This window comes from Capsicum annuum, chromosome 6 (assembly GCF_002878395.1).
Source record: "Capsicum annuum cultivar UCD-10X-F1 chromosome 6, UCD10Xv1.1, whole genome shotgun sequence".
NCBI classification, from domain to species: domain Eukaryota; kingdom Viridiplantae; phylum Streptophyta; class Magnoliopsida; order Solanales; family Solanaceae; genus Capsicum; species Capsicum annuum.
The window spans coordinates 34,247,857-34,261,257 of record NC_061116.1 but is presented as its reverse complement, the minus strand read 5'-3'; positions in this window follow the sequence as shown (position 1 = coordinate 34,261,257).

The window sequence follows — 13,401 nt, the reverse complement described above, 5'->3', positions numbered from 1 at the left end:
GGGGCATTGGTTAGCCCAAAAGACATGACTAGAAACTCAAATTGAGCATAGCGGATTCGGAATGCTTTCTTTGGAATATCACATTCCCTCACTTTAAGTTGATGATAGCCGGATCTAAGGTCTACTTGGAGAAATAAATTACACTACGCAACTGGTCAAACAAGCCATTAATTCTCAAAAGATGATATTTAATTTTAACGGTGACCTTGTTAACCTGGCGATAGTCAATGCACATACACAAAGAACCATCTTTCTTCCACACGGATAGAATAGTGCGCCCTAAAAAAAATATTGGGCCTTATGAAACCTTTGTCTAAAAGATATTTTAGTTGCTCTTTCAACTCCTTAAGCTCAGTAGGTGCTATACAGTATGGTGGAATAGAAATAGGATGAGTGTCGGGAAGAAGGTCAATCCCGAATTCTATCTCCTTATCGGGAGGTATCCCTAGGAGATCTTCTGGAAAAACATCAAAAAATCATTAACAATGTTGACTGACTGAATAGTTGGACTCTCATACTTAGTGTCTTTAACTCAAACTAAGTGATAGATACAACCTTAGGATATTAGATTTTTGGCTTTGAGATAGGAGATAAAATAACTCTTAGGAGATACCGAACTCCCGGACCACTCAAAAGTTGGTTCATCGGGAAACTAAAAATTGACCACACGGGTACGGCAGTCTATAGATGCATAAAAAGAATGAAGCCAATCCATACCCAGAATAAGGTCAAAATCCACCATGTCTAACTCTACCAAATCAGCAAGTATGACTCTATGAAGAATAGTAACAGGACAATCTCTACACACTTGTTTAGCAATAACTGACTCCCCTACTAGTATGAAGACTAGGAGAGGCTAAGGAATCCTTTCGGGACTCATTTTGAAATTCATAGCCACAAGTGGGTTCATATAGAAGAGACTTAACCTGGGGTCCAACAACACATAAACATTAAAGTAAAAGATGCGGAGCATACCAGTAACAACATTAGGAGAGTCCTCCTGCTCCTGATGGGATGGTACGACATAGAATCTGCTCTGGCGCTGACTGCCAGCAGTGCTAGATGAAGCACTCTGAGCAGGGGCGGGACGGGGTGCAGGAGCTGGTGCACTAGTAGCCGGTGCCTAAGGTTGAGAATCTCTGTTCCGCTGTCTAGCATGGTAAAATCTGTAAGTCTGTGGCCCTGCTTGCCACAACCAAAATAATTACTCAAATCTATGAAACACTCACCAGGATGATCCCTACCATACTTAGCACAAGGAGGATAATAAGGCCTATTACCAACACTGTTCTACGACCTAGACATAAAAGATCTGCCTCCTTGCTCCTGCCTGCTTCTAGACGCGGGAGCACTAGCTGATGAAGGCACTGGCATAGACGGACGCCTCTGAAACTGAGGGTAGTTCCCTCCATGGAACCTTTTCTGGCTATACTCATGCTGCTCAGATCTAGCCCTCTTGTTACCCCTCACTCTATATCTCTCTCTAATCCTATTTGTCTCTATCTATTGTGCATGCGTCACAACCTAGACAGATCCATATCCCTATACAGCATCGCAGTCCTACACTCTTTCAACACCAAACGAAAAACACCTGTCACTAACTTGTCCATACTAGCTCGAGTGTTAGAAATCAAATTAGGAGCATACTTGGCCAACTGGTTAAACTTTAAGCAATACTCCTTAACAGTCATGGAGCCCTGCCTCAAGTTCATAAACTCCTCAATCTTTGTTTCCCTCATCTCAAGCGAAAATAACTTATCCAAGAATGCATCATGGAACACCTGCCAAATCATAGGAGCAGCATCCTCACATCTACCCTTCCTCCATGATACAACCCAGTCATAAGCTATGTCCTTCAACCTGTAAGATGCTAACTCAATACTTTCTTCCTCAGAAACATGCACCACCTGCGTGATCTTTCTCACCTCCTCAAGGTACAACTGTGGGTCCTCACCTGCCTTGGACCTATAAAACTATAGTAGATTTATCCGCATGAAATCATGGATTCTAGCCATGGCTACATCACCTCCCTACTGATTAGCAAATGTGGCCTGGTTATTAGCCCAAACATTAGTGGTGAGTTCTTGGGATAATGCTTGAAAAGCTTCCCGAAACTCAGCATGAGACACCATCTCATTCAAAGGATCAATGGGTAGGGGTTGCTCATTATTGTTTCCGCGGACATTCGCTCTTTGGAGAGGCATTTTATAAAAATAGAAGAGCACGAATTATTAGATGAGAGGTGCAACTGTAGGCATGATAGAATCTGAAAGAAAAAAAACTTTTTCCTAAAATGTCTCGTATCCTCTTTCTCATAGATGTAGTGCACTACCCACCGATGATCAATACTCTAGTCAATGCAGCTTGTCAGACTCCCTAGGACTCCATTAAAACCATAGGCTCTGATACCAAGTTTGTAACGACTCAAAATTACCTCCTGGGACATCACACGGTGCTTAAGGCTACAAATAGCCCCAAGCTAACCCTTTGAGCCTATTTCTACTAATAACAATCATTTCAAGATAAAATAATTCAAACACTAACATAGTCATATCATATAAAAGAAAATACAGAGAAAATGCTTAGTCCAAACGACCAAGCAATACCGGAAACCTCAACACAACCACAATCTGATAACTAGTCTGACAAAGCCCCTACTAATCTATGAACTAGAGAGCCGTTGGGACAGGTCTCCAACTGACTCAAAATAAACAGGAAATAACAGCATAGTCTCTCAAAATATGAAGATGCCTGAATATAGGTCCTCAAACCATGAGGACTCACCACCATAGCAATGTAGATAGAGGTACTCAAAAATCACTGAAGAGGTTGGGACTAAGCACCTGAACCTACATTATTATATGTGGATCAGCACTTGAGAATGTACTAAGTATGTGGGAGTACATGCCTTTATATAAAAAAAATCAATACTCTTTAATCAAATCATGCATGTAATAAGTAATGACTCACATGGCTTGAATAAGTATAAAATGCAAAACTCATGAATCATGTAAAATGGAACATATAACACAATCTCCTGAGTCATTATACTTTTAGCTTTGAAATTTGCACTCTTCTCTTATTCTCATTACTCAAGGCTAAAGGAAACTTTAAGCAATACTTTCAACTCATGCATATGTCTCATGGAGACTAAAACTTCTTTAATGCTCAAGAACTCATAACTTTTATAAACTAAAATACTTGGAATTTGAAATCATATAACTTTGGAACATACTTGAAGGCATTTCATTCACGTTAGGAAAATATCTCATTTCAAGCTTTAGGGGAAAATACTCATAACAAGGGAAAGTATTTTAGTTTTAAAGGAAAATATCTTATCTCAAAGATTTAGTTTTAAGGGAGATTCTCTTAACCTACATAAACCATGCGAGCTACATGGAGTCCAACGTTTTGTCCTCTTAAGAAAGAGACCTCACATTGGGGAGAGGCGTCATACTCTTGACAAGGATTATAACCTCAACTCAGTGATCACTTATATCGGCCTCGAGCCTAATATCTCGGCCTTAGACCCAACAATCATCTCGTCCTTAGGCCCAACCTTCGGTGGCATGTAGTTCTAGGGTAAGAAACCGTGGTAACTTACCCAACTCGATGCTAAATACTACTCCCTTTATTTTATCTCGCTCATCTTATGAAAATCCACTGTAGAATAATCTCATAGTTCAATAAGAACCCAATAATCAAATCTGTAATCTTATGTAGTAGAGTGGATTTCAAAACTCAATGACCATTAGGTCAAAACATTTCTCAATAATCTAAGAATACTCAAATCATAGGTGCTTATAGCACAATAGTTCGTAAAATCTCAAGTCTCAAGTAGGGCTTAATAACCCATTCTTCAATCTCAAGCTAAAACTCATCAAAAGCAGAATAGATAGCATATAGATTCATAACTCATGTAAAAATATGAAAATTTCAGCAATTTGTCTCAAAATCTCAACATACTCATATACTTCAATATCTCAAACATTTCAACTATTAACTTCTCAAGGATTAAAATCATGGGGTATAGACCCAACTATAATTTCTTAAGAAAACATATAAAAATCATGACATTAGACTCTCAATTCAAGGGAAACATCAAAGGCTTGCAACCAATAACAATGGGTGAAAAACCCCAATTCAATTTCATGTAAAATCTCATAAATTGCAGAGAATTGTAGTTTAAATAAGCCTTTGGGCACAAGGGTGAAAGGATTACCCTTGTTAAAAATCCCACATACCTTGAATTAGAAACTTTGGATGAACTCTCACTTTTGGAACTCTACTCGTACTCTTGAATGAGGGTTCTTGAAGCCCTTGACTTGGGAACCTTGAATCTTGACTCAATTTAAAAAATCTATGGTGGATTCTTGGTATTCTTGGAAGAGGTTTTTGATACTTAGGGTTATTGTTGAGAGAAAACTTAAGAAAAATTTCATAAAATTCTTGTAATTGACCTTAATTTGGTGTTTGCATGGTTTAAGAGGTTTGGAAAAGTCCAAAGTGCCCTTTTTAACTTCTGTATGAAGCTGGTAAAATTGAACTGGTAACCCAATTTTATGGGCCACCGCGATGCGCCACTATTACGGTGGCTCACTTGAAATTGACAAATGAGAATCTGGGAGTCACCGCGACGTGGAGCCATCGCGTTCTCCCACTGGTTGGGACCTGTAACTTCAGCACAACGCGTCACAATCGCGCTAGGCCACTGTAAATTGACTATTGAGAAATTGGTGTCCTCCGCGATGCGCCACTATCACGGAATTCCACTAGAATTTGACAATTGTCAAATAGACCCTCTCCGCGATGCGCCAAGAACTAAAATGATGTTGTTTTACAACTAGGACTTAAATTAGCCATAACCTCTGACACGGGTATCAGATTTAAGCAAATCTTATATCAACGGAAAGCTTATCAAATTTCCCATGTGATAAAAAGTAAAATTATGAAAATTCTATATGTTTAACACGATACTCACTTAGGAAGTCACTTCTCAATCTTTTAGGACTGGAATCACGCCTCACTTGACACGCCCTAAAGCTCATTCTATGAGAGAATTTTTGCGGGGTCTTGCAATACTACACTCAAACCATTTTTAAATATCTAATTGACTTTTTTTTTCACTATACTCAACCATTTTCAAATAACAAGTAGACATTTCAAGTAAGTAAACTTAACCATTACACGTTTAAGTCACTATACTTAACCATTTTCAAATAACTAATTCACATTGCAAGTCACCACACTTAAAATATTTTCAAGTCACTAGTACACATTTCAAATCACTACACTTAACTATTTTCAATTAACTAAATCATATTTTCAGTCAATAGACTTAATTATTTTCGAGCAACTTATACTTTATTATTTTAAAGTTATTATTACTCATTTCAAGTGACTAAACCATTTTCAAGCATCAAGTTCGTAATTTCAAGTAAATACACTTAGCCGTTTTTAAGTCACGAGTTCACAATTTCAAGTAACTACACTTAATCATTTTTAAGTCACTAGAATTAATAATTATCAAATAACTTATTCTCTAGTAAACATTTCAAGTCACTACACTCAAACCATTTTCAAATATCTAATTAACATTTCAAGTCACTATACTTAAGTATTTTCAAGTAACTACACTTAACCATTTTCAAGTCACTAGTTCACATTTCAAGTCACTACACTTAACCATTTTCAAATAACTAGTAGACATTTCAAGTCACTACATTTAACCATTTTCAAATAACTAATTCACATTTCAAGTCACTAAACTTAACCATTTTCAAATAATTAATTCACATTTCAAGTCACTATACTTAACCATTTTCAAGTAACTACTTCACATTTAAAATAACTATACTTAACCATTTTCAAGTCACTACACTTAATCATTTATTTCAAGTCACTATTCTTAACCACTTTCAAGTAACTAATTCACATTTCAAGTAACTACATTTAACCATTTTCAAGTCACTAGTAACCGTTTTCAAGTCACAAGTTTGCAATTTCAAGTTACTACACTAAACCATTTCTTCCAAGTCACTACACTTAATAATTTTTAAATAACTTATTTACATTTCAAGTCACTACACTCTAACCATTTTCAAATAGCTAATTGACATTTCAAGTCACTATGCTTAACAATTTTTAAGTAACAACATTTAACCATTTTCAAGTCATGTACTAGCATTTCAAGTCACTGCACTTAACTATTTTGAATTAACTAATTCATATTTTTAAGTCACAATACTTAACGATTTTCAAATAACTACACAACCATTTTAAAGTCACTAGTACACATTTCAAGTGATTAAGCCTAACCATTTTCAAGTCATGAATTCACATTTCAAGTATCAACACTAAACCAATTTCAAGTCATGAATTCACATTTTCAAGTGATTACACTTTACTAATTTCAAAACATAAGTTCACCTTTCAAGAACTACATTAAACCATTTTCAAGCTCTTTCCATGTATTTGAATTGTTATTTGACTGCATAAAAGAAGTAAGTAGTGCTTTTTGTTGCCTACTTTTTGGTATTGCTAATGTGCAGACATATGCATTATTCATTGTAATAAGTAAAAGTGTAACATTATTATTTTTTGTTCAATTTTAATAAAGTATTAGTTATATAATATTTAAATAAGTTACTCACTGGAATATCACCGAAGAAAATGAATAGTATAGTTTTCTTATCATAAAGTTTTGTTTTCTTCACCTCCTAATCGCCTACATTATTTAGCAGTTACTAAATAGGTTTCTTCATAACCACCATAAGATTCTTCACATTATTCAGAAGTTATCTATATAGTTGATAGCATATTATTCAGCAGTTAACAACATAGGTTTATTCAAACTCACCACAGCTTATTAATAGTTCACCATACTGGTCTCCACATTTGAACCTCTAATAACATGATCGACTCGAAGAACTGGTGTTTATTTTAAAAATTGCATAAACATATAATGAACACCACGTGAAGGGAAACTAAGAATTTTCTCAAACCAACAACAATAAACCCAGTGTATTTCCACATAATGAGGTCTGGAGAGGATATATTGTACGCAGTCCATACCACTACCTCTGGAGAAGTAGGAAAGTTATTTTTGATAGACCCCCGGCTCAAGACATATATATATATACTTGATGATTCTTTAAATCACAAAATATATACAAACAGTTATTACTGAATTTTCAATTCACAAAATAAACCTACACGCACTATTTCACTAAATCATCAATCAAAACATAAAAATGAAAACAAACTAACCCATGGATTGTTCTTCAGAGAATTTTGGAAGGAGCACCAAAGTGAATAGGTCTACGAGAATGCTTGGTATTCATCCCTTTCTTAAAAACCTAAGATACTTTATTTTCTACCTAACAAGTCCAACTGATAAAAAAATTTCTTCACATCTAACTACTCTTTGTCCATTCAACAATTCCTCATCTAAAATTGATGAAAGTCTACCAAGCATCTGATGGCGAGCATCAACTGCAATTCTCCTTACCGAGATTCCTGAACCTAACACCATTTTTATCTACACATTATTCCTATTGTCCTTTTTTTTCACTTTGTCACAACAAAAAATAATACATATACAAAGAATTCCTCCTGAATCTACAAATCACAAAGCAAATCTATCAAAACACTTTGAAACTAAAATCACAAATATGAAGAAAAAAATGAAAAAATCACAAAATAAAAATATATTGAGACACTACTGCAACAAAAAATCATCAATAAAACTGAAAAAAAACAAAAAAAAAATCATTAAAAAATTACTTTTTACAACCGAAATTACCAATAAAAACTCAAACCATAGGTAGAAAATGCCAATTGAAGAAAACAACTACTTAATGCATGAATCTGTGAATGTGTGACTTGCCTCATCCAAAACGATGCGATCCCACTTCACTGACTACAGAACTAAGTTACGGGAGAGCGGCTGGAGCAGCAATTGATGGCGGGAGAAGAGATCACCAGTGACAAAGAGAGTGGCGGCGGCGGCTGTTTAAGAAGGAGAGATGGTGGCGACACTATTTTGCCGATTGCGGTGCTGGACAGCTGCTATTGGAGATGAACGGAGGGAGTCATAGCGGCGATGGAGGTTGGCGAGGCGGAGCAGCGACAGAGGTCGGTAATGATTTTGTTTTAAAGAGAAGGTAGAAAAGAGAGGGTTTGTAGAGAGAGAGTAGGAGAGAGGAGGCTCACCGACGTTAGGAAGGCCAGCGGCATCCATGGATGCTGATAGAAAGGGGATGAGAGTGTAGAGAGAGAGGGATGATATACGACTATTTTTTGTGAAAAATGAAAACTAGGGTTTGGTGTTTTGAGTTAAAGAGGAAAGAATGAGTTGAACTATCTCAGTCGTTGGATTAGTTTTGATCAATGGCTTAGATCAAAATTATTTAAAAAGAAGGCCACCCATTGAATTTTAATTTGGGAGTTAAAAATTGGATCAATTTTGGCTATAATTGTAATAAATTAAATAGAACTTGGGCAAAAATCATTATATTGTGGTAAAAATTGGGTCAAAAATTAAATAAATTAGACAAATTGATTTAATTTAGGCTATTTATTTAAATAATAGTAATAAAAATAACAAACAGTAATAATACTTGTAATAAAATAATAATGAAAACTGGACAATGTATTAGCAAAATATCTGAGTGTGCACAATTACGTGAGAAATGATTTAAAATATTAATAAAAAACATGTAAAATGTTGTATTTGAGTTAGAAAATTATTAAAAAAAAATGATACTAAAATGTAATAAAAATAATTTGTGCCTTTTGATCATGAATGTGACACCTCAGTATGTATTTTAATATAAGAATAATGTGTAAAAATTGGGTGTCAACAACACAATTAAACCGATTTAGTCCCACAAATTAGGTCTGTGGAGGGTACAGTGTACGCAGACCTTCTCAAAAACCTATTCAAGCTTGAAGATTCTTGTAAAATAAAATACATCATGTAGGATTTTTGCTGCAATTAAGATTTCATTTTTTTTCTTGTTAATTAGTTGCTATTATTTCTATTTTATGCATATTTTCTTATTGGTTAAATCGAAAATCGAACCGTTAAGGACTAAAAATCGATAAACCAAAAACCGATAAAAATACCTTATTTATTTGATTATTGGTTTAACTTATTTAAAAATTGATAATCGATAAACCAAACCGATAATATATAAAATCAAACTGAACCGACCGATGCACACCCCTAATTTCAAGAAAAAAATAGTGAAAATTAATTTTAATAGTGACCATTGATCAAATATGATGAACGGTTGAGATTAAAATTGAGGAAATGAGTCAAATTAGGATTAGAAATTGAGTTTAAAAAAATTGAATTAGAGATTTCGATTACGTTAATACAACGTATTAATATGATGAATTGTCGGCTAACTGGTTTCATTTTTATAACTTTAATAGTGTATTATTAACTCGATCATATGATGTTAACGTATTATTCAAAATATTTGGATATATAGATTCAGTTAGCTAGCTTTTAACTTACTATGTACATCACTAAACGAGAGATACATATTTAAACATACATACATATATACATATATACATATACATACATACATACATATATATATATATAGTTGATTGATTATCAACTTTGTAATTTGTATTATATACATCACATACACGAGTATATTACCTCGTAATACAGTTATTTTATTTCTACTCTTATGAATTATCGTTTAATTTAGCTTACATTGTTATATTATAACTTCAACAATATATTATTAACTTGATCAATCAATCGTATCATATCAATGAATTCAATATATATAGTTGATTGACTGTAAAATTCACAATATGTACTAGATACATCACATATACATGTAAATTACCTCGTAATACAACGTTTTGTATATATACAATGATAAATTATCTTTTAATTTAACTTACATTACTCTATTATAACTTCAACAGTATATTCTTTTTTTGATCAATTGACCGTATGATATCAATGTATTCAATATATAATTGAATACATTTACTTTTTTAAATATAAAAATTATTTATTTAATAGTAAATTAAAAATATGAAATATCAACGGACAGTGTCGTATTCATAAAGTTAATTTTTATTTAGTTTTAACAAAAGCGACGTTGTCCGTTGCTTTTTGTAAAAAAATAAAGAAAAATTAAACATATTTAAAATTGCGATGGACAACGTCGCTTTTATAGAATTAATATTTTAAAAAATAAAAATAATAGCGAAGTTGTCCATTGCTTTTAATAAAAATAAACAAAAACAAAAATTAAATTTAAAAATCGACGGACTACGTCGCTTTTTAAAAAATAATTCTTATTATTTTTTAATAAATTACGACGTTGTCCATCGCTTTTATTAAAAAAAATTAAAAATTATTTTTTAATTACTTGGCACAAAAATTCACAAAAAAATGCGACGGATATTAAGACGTTGACCGTCACTTTTCTTGTCACTTTTTCAAGACGGATATTTTTTAATTACTTGGCACAAAAATTTGCGAAAAAAACAACGTCACTTTTTTCGTCGCTTTTCAAAGCGACACATTCCGTCGCTTTTTCTTGCATCACTTTTTGGTCATTTTATAGTAGTGGACCCTTTTGATGACCACACTCTGATTCACAAACAAGAACAACAATGCACGAGATAGGGGTGTGTTTCAACACCTAAACAACCACCACAAACTAATATTATCAACACAAGATGAAGGACATGAAGAACAATAACAATATTATAACAATACTCGTGGTTTCCACAAGCAAGACACACAATGGTTACAAGATACAATAAACAAAAGGATAGATATATAGACTACATGAAAGAATAATCTTAAGAACCCAAGAACATATTCCACTCTTAGACCCTTAACACTACTTACAATAATTCACCTATCTCTTACGTTGGTACAAGAGGGACCTCGATCTCCCAAGCATCCAATGTTTCCAAGCTTGAATCCAACACGAGTGATTCCACATCAAGTCAAAAACCCTAGTTACATTGTTTCGGCCAAGAGGCCTTTCTCACAAGAGAGAGTGTTTCAATGTTACAAATTTTAATAATCTTCAAAAACTAAGTAGTAAATGACCCAATATATTCTATTTATAGTAGGTTACAAAAATAGTGCGAAATATCCAAAAGACCCCTTAGTCAATTGCTTCACTTTAGGCGCCCTTGGTATGTAGAATGTGGGCTGTTTTGGAGCCTTTATAGGCCCTCCTTTGCACTTTGTTTGCACACACCAAGTCTTGGGTCCAACATATGCCCTCATAAGTCCATCTACATGATCATACTTGCATTACTAAGGGCTCATTTTTGTTTCATAAGGTTAGTTAAAATCAAGTTGCAATCATTTCTGAATCCATTTAAATGGGTTTTTTTGCTAATCGATTCGTAGTGATATAAGAAATTTATTTTTTTGAATTTGGTTGATTAAGTTGTTAAAAAATAAGAATTTTATAGGTAAATGAGTTTGATTTTGAATCAATGGTTGAGGTTTTATTTGGCATTTTTGACTGATTTTTTCGTCAATCACGGTGTTGAATTTTGAAACTTTTGTTTTGTAGTTTTGGTTTAGTTCTGGTTTTTTTAAGCAACGAAGTGTTGAATGGTGGGATAATTGTTATTTGAAGAGTTATTTTTGCATTTTGATTCGAACAGTGGCCTGTTTTTATCCGTAGACCCGTGGTCTATGAAATGAGAGTGCCCTAGATTGAAATAAATTTTTAGACGTATGAAATTATTTTAAAATATGAATGCTGAAAAGTAAAATTGAAAGATTAATAGCTAATTAGTTTGATTAGGTGTACTAATTTCATTTTTAGCAGTTGTTGTGTTTTGATACTGCATGTTGGATTTTGGTTCAGTTATTGTATATTTGTGTAGTCAACTATTTAATGGTGGGGTATTTGTTAATTTTTTTTTGGGGGGGGAGGGGGGGTTCATTTGACCATTTAGTTATTTCTATTGATAGACTTATGGTCTATGAAATGAAATGGGAGATTTGTTCTGCATGTGTAGATTGTGTTGAAAATGGCTAAAAAAAACCATCCTTCCTAAACGCAAAGACGATACCGTTTCTGATTCTGCTGGTAGCAGTAGAAAAAGAAAAGCCAAGGCAGTTGAAAATGTCTCAAAAAGGAAGAAAATTAAAGAGGCAGTGTCCGAATCAGATTTAGATTTAAAAGAGATAAGCGACTAAGTCGATTCTGGTGAAGATACTGCCAAGCGCAATGTTAGTGGTGAGAGTAAAGCGATCGAGGGAAGTAGGAGAACAGTAATGATGGGGATAATTATCCCTTGTCCGTGCCATCTCTTTTAAGGTCCATTTTCATGGAATGATATGACCTTCGAAGGATAATGGACCAGGTCGAATCTTTTCCGACAATGATATCGGTCAGATCAAGAATGACTGCTTATTGAGAATTTAAGCAAGTTCTTATCGACCATGAATTGAAAAAAAGACTCAAGCGGTCCTATTTTGGACACCTGAGAAACCTGCTAGAACATCTCAAGTTCAATGGGTAGTTGGTCCATTATTTTTCATACTTTGCTCACAAAGCTGCCATCATATGTTCGCACGGTATTTTCACCAAGTCAAATTTCCGACAAGAACAACTCATCTTCAAGAGATTGACCTTAGAAGTAATACCATTGCTGAACACCGTGTACTGGTCGAGAACTCCATTTGGATTAGTCACATACAAGGAATCGCTCACACTCTTATTATCCCTTAGGATATTTTCCGTATAAGGCACAAATTGTTTTTACTATTGATATAGGCATGCCGCTCCCTAAACTTTTCACCAAATTTTCTAGCAATTGAATTGAATATATACGACATAGGATACTCTCGTTCATCCATCAAAATCGAATTGAGTGACTCGGCGATGTTTGTGGTCATCACATCGTACCTATTGCCCGAGAAGTATGCTCTACTCAATTTTTCAAAACCAAGAACATTTTCAAGGACATGTGCTTCCTCAGGGCAATTAGTCTTCAATTTCTCAAAATTCTCGCTAAACTCATCAAAGGAATACGCATTTGCCACGGTGTAGAATAGATAAAGATGTTCTCCACAGTGTTGATTTACACGAAGATTTTCAGCAAGGTGCCTCATACAAAGTTCGTGATACGCACAACTGTATACACGGGAGAAGGCATTGACGATGCTAATGTTCCTGTCGGAGATGACACATAGATCTTGTTCATCTTCTACAATAAACTTCAGCTTCTCGAAGAAGAAGGTCCGAGAAGCATCGTTCTCTTTATCCACAACACAAAAGGCAATTGGAAAAATATGATTTTTGGTGTCCTGTGCAATGGCACTCAGCAAAACACCACCGTACTTGCCATACAGATATGTGCCATCGATGGCAATTACCT